We start from the raw sequence: 5,279 nt of genomic DNA, 5'->3' as shown, positions 1-5,279 counted from the left end.
CAAATCCTTAGTTTCTAAAATAGGGTCCCAGTCTCCCTTAGGATAAGCCTGGAAAGGATGACCATACAATAATTCATAAGGGGAAAGCCCAATATCTCTACTTGGCTTGGTCCTGATTCTAACCAGAGCGAGAGGAAGGCATTTCGTCCAAGGTAGTTGGGTCTCTAAAGATAACTTAGTCAGCTGCCATTTTATTTCTTGGTTCATCCTTTCTACTTTCCCAGAAGAGGGAGGATGCCAAGGGGTATGGAGATCCCAAGTGATTTCTAAGGCCCTAATCAGACTCTGCAATACCTGGGCAGAAAAATGTGTTCCCTGATCCGAGTCTATCCTCTCCACCATTCCATCTCTAGGAATAATTTGTTCTAATAAGACCTTACTTACTGTCGAGGCAGTTGCTCGGCCTGACGGGAATGCCTCCACCCATGAGGTTAGATGGTCCACTATGACCAGCAAGAACTTTACTGAGCTGCCACCAGTGGGTCGCCTTAAGTTCTTGCTGGTGGCAGTGGTGACCCACTGGTGGCAGCTCAGTAAAGTCCACCTGGATGCTTTGGAATGGTCTGATTCCAGGAGGTGGTCCCCCTTTTGGAAGCTGGCGTTGGGCAGCCCTGTTAGTCCTTCGACAAACAAGACAACCGTCCACCAGTTGTCGAGCCATAGTATATAGGCCGGGGGAAACATACCTTGTCAGTATAGCATCACACAGGTTTTGGACATCCCAATGGCTGCCCTGGTGCAGCTGCTGAAGGACTTGCCTCATACTTGCTTTGGTCAGTACCTCTCTGCCGTCAGGTAAGAGCCATCGTCCTTCCGAGTTTTCAACTGCTCCGAGAGTTGAGGCTTTCTCTTTTTCCTCCTGAGTAAAACTAGGAGAGGGTAGACTAGGGGGAAGTACAGGTATCAAAGCCATTATATGAGAGATTTCCTGATCTCCGGCTCCCTTGGCCTCCCGGTCTGCTAATCTATTTCCCCTTGCCTCAAAAGAATTTCCCATCTGATGTCCCTTTACATGTATTACTGCTATATTCCTACGAGTCAGAATATTTTCTAGTATCTCTCTGACTAGTGTATGATGAACCAGTTCTTTACCTTTACTGTTTACATATCCTCTTTCCTCCCAAATCCTCCCAAATACATGCACCACAGCCCAGGCATATTTAGAATCAGTATATATATTCCCATCTTGGTCACGCAATAATTTTAACGCTTGATTTAAAGCATACAATTCACAACAATTCACAAGCCAACTAATGGTCAGGTAGACTGCCCTTGGTAACAGTGGAAGTTCTAACAAACCCATTTCTTTTCCCATTTACCATCCTAGAAGAACCATACATAAATTCTAAACAAATATTTATCATAACCTTGTAGTGATAACAATAAGGAATTTGTCCCAATGAGTTTATATCCAAGTAGATCTTTCATAAGTGAACATTATTCATACAAATCAGTTTGTTTTTAAAAACACCCAATGCAAATACAATCATATACAGAATGTCTAATTCCACACAAGAGAATTCAAGAAGTTTTGATAATAGATTCCCATTAACTTGTAATGGGAGGGACATTCTGCTATTCTGAAACATAAGGTCTTATCAAGTATTCTGATAAAGAGGCAGGGAAACTGAGGCAGGACTGAGTCAGGACAATAATTCAAAGTTAAAACATAAGCTAGCCAATCATAGTCTAGCAAATTTTCAGCTAGAGTCCCCTGTAAAGGCCTTTTGTCTCTGCAGCCTTCTCCAAACCCCGCATCTGCTAAAATCAGGTGTGTCTAGCTAGTGGACAGGTAAAGAGCTTTTTCAACTTTTTGCAGCCTCTCCCTTATCTGTAGAGACAAGAGAGCGAGACAAAAGGAGACCTTTCATCAATCGCAGCAATTCTTAAAAGAATTGTGCCGTGCATAGAGCTCTAACAACGATCCAGGCCAGAAGCAGCCTGGATGTCCGCTGCAAAAAAGAAAAAAAAATCTTTTACCTTTTCCAGAGTTCCATTCAGTACCCAAATTATGTCTATTTTTCGAGGTCCTTCATCAGGGAACCAAAATGATGAGGTAAGCAAAGAGTAAGTAGTTTCCAATTTGGCCTGAACTGAAATAAGACATCAGTTTTTCCCAATTTTCTGACCAGTTGAAATCTCAGTTTCCCTTCCCCCCCTGTTTACAGAAATTATCAGATTATACACAACAGACTAGTAAATTTCCCAAAATAGCAATAGTCATACAGTTTTATACAGCAATAGTTCTGTTCTCCAGGGGACAAAAAGGAAGCAGGATTAAAATTATGATCTTGGATTATGGAGCATTCTTTTCTAATAGTATTGCCTCATGTTTCAACACTCTGGAATCTGTGAGCCATCTCCCAGCCCTCTAGATTTAATATTGTTCTAACTTGAATACCCCTTCATTTCATCTTCTCTGCATATTTAATAGGGGATTGAGTGTCAAAAGTTCTTTCCCCACCATGATCATGCAAAACATGAAAAACGCTTCTGAATATAGATCTATAGTCAGGAACTTGGGATTGGGGTTCCAGAGATTGCCAGCTTCGTCTCAAAAAGAAAGGCAAAGTGGGAGCGGTCCTAGCAATGTATATCTCACTGACCACTTGGCTCTGATTACAAACATAAGAGGAAAAACCAGGGGCATGATTTATTTAAGGCAGTTTTACTTCAGGTAGCTGTCCTAATTTTAACCATCCCACCTCCAGATGGTGGAGTTTAACGACCTATGCAAACAGTTATACCTGAATTCAAAACTCCAAGTAAATATTAGCTTCAGTTCCAAAAGATTTTATCTAAATGTAGGTTGTTCCTTTGTAGAAATAATTAATATCTAAATCAGCAAGGAGGTGCAGTTATTAAAAACAAACTAACAAACAAAAAAAAACCCCACTGTACTTAATGGGAGGAGGGACCTCTCCACGTGGTCACCCTTCCCCCACACCACCATGCTTCCCGACCCAATATATCATAGCTCCATTTAAACTATTAATTACTTTTACAAATCAATCTTTCCTGTCCCGTCTTTAAGTAAATATGTATGTATATATTTTTAAACTTTACACTTCAATATTCGCACGTAACTGACCCAAATTTCATAAAACTTAATATATGCCCAACAGAGCTGACAAACACTTAAGGCATAGCTCAGTTACAAATTACCCAATACCTCTAGCAAACATACCATCGAAGTAGGGAGATACAACCACAACCTCCCCTAAGTAAGCTACCAGCATTGTTTTAAAAACCTATGTTTTAACTAAAAATCCCAAACACAGCTTTAAATTCCCAATAATATAAAACTACTTTGCTATCATATTTAAAACAATGAACTTCACTAAATAGCGGTTTCTTTCCCCTTGCCCATGTGGCCCTGCTGCAGTCAGGACACGTGGGAGGAAGAGGAAGGAAGCCACCATCTTCACTGGCTCAATCCCACATACTTCCCCGTGTACAGGGTTTCTGATCCCAAATGGGATCTACTAACAGCTATTTCTGGTCAGCTGAAACGACCCCTGCTTCAAAAGACATATTTCTCCTCCCCGCCCGAAGGCCCCTGGAAGGGCTAATGGAATTAAATCCCCTCAGGTCCTTCCTTTCAGGTACCATTTAATCCTTTTGGCACCACCAGTCTGCAACAAAACAACAATACCTTATCCGCTTTTTCTTGCTTTTTATTTTTCCTCATATTTTGGCAGTTTGTTCCAATTATTTAATTTATCTCCCAAGGGAATATCTACCGGTATTTTCTGATATTTTTCTCATTTCTCTCCGCGAGGACTGGCTGGGACTAGGCCACACCCATTGAATTTGGAAGGAGTTTAACAGACTCCTAAACGCCCAAACACGCTAACCGTCGCCGGTTAACTCAGTCACCCAGGAAGGCCTAGCTCTCTTCCTGTCTACCATCTACAGCCCCCTCCAGAACCTATAACTAGACTCAAGGGGCTTCACAGGACAAGGGGAAGTCAGACTCTCTCTGTACCGAAGTTGGAGGTTGTTGAAGTTGGAAAAGGAAGGGGGACCTCAAAAGTTTCCCAGATTGGTGTCATAAGGTGTCTTAAAAGAATGTAGGCTTGAACCTATCTCCTAGTCAAGGGGCAAAGTTTATTGAAAGTAATAGCACACCATTACTAAGTGGGACTGAATTTTAAGGGAATCCAGTAAAGAAATAGAACCAAGGAGAGCCATTTTATCCAGCTTCTATCATACATATGTTAATTCTATAGCTCAAGGGTGGGGCTAGGGAGTAATCTCCAGATGAATTGAGAGTGGTCTTCAAAATTTGATTATCACTGACCAGATCCTCAGGCAGCAATGAATTGAGAAATAGTCTATTCAGAATCAAATAGATTAAGCATAGGAGTTTCCTGAGGTAGACTCGAAAACTAAGTTTTAAGGTTTCATATTACATCAGTATCATAGAAGCAATAACATAGTAATCTCACTAACTCTGTTTCCTAAATCTAGTACATAGTTTGTGAGATAGGTGAGGAATGTATAATCCTGTAAAGAAAGAGTGGAGCCAGATTATGGAGGACTTTTAATTAATAACAGAAGAATGTTTATTTTATCCCAAAGGCAAAGATACTTTAGCAGCTTCCTAATCATTTTCCCATCATTCAGCCTTTTTTTTTTTCTAGCTTCTACTTCAATTCAGGAACTCAGGTCATAGTCCCAGGACCCTGGGATTCTGATTAATGAGCTTTTATCTTATCTTGCCTCCCTTTCCTTCCCCTTTCTCAAACCTTCTGACTGTAACTCTAAGAACAGTAATTAAATCAATGTTGATATCTCCAGAAAGGGCATGTCAATAGATGCCCTGAGATTCCAATCACTATGGACTCTGACTTCCCTAGCCATCCATCACTCTGCTGTGTTTCTGTGGTTTTTCCTTAGTAAAATAAGAGTTCAGAGATTGTGCTGTTTATTTGAATGAGAAATGTGTGCTTGCCAAAAAAAAATTTTATTTTTAACTCACATAGAGCAAATGCTCACAAGATAGTCAGAAAAAGTGGTACAAGGACATTCTCAAGGTATATCTTAAGAACTTTATAAGTGATTGTATGACATAGGAGACATTGGCATAGAACCACCCAGTATAGCATGCCCTCATCAGAGAAGGTGCTGTGCTCCATGAGAAAAGCAGACTGAATTAACCCAGAAAAAATATGATATGCAAAATTAGAGAAGCTCCCCTAAATTAGAGAAACTCCCCATAGTTCATATGGACTATTTGTGTCTGATTTATGGCATAACACTCTGAGCTTGTATTG

The sequence above is a fragment of the Sminthopsis crassicaudata genome, chromosome 1 (assembly GCF_048593235.1).
Source record: "Sminthopsis crassicaudata isolate SCR6 chromosome 1, ASM4859323v1, whole genome shotgun sequence".
NCBI lineage: Eukaryota > Metazoa > Chordata > Mammalia > Dasyuromorphia > Dasyuridae > Sminthopsis > Sminthopsis crassicaudata.
Note: the sequence above shows the minus strand (reverse complement) of the source record.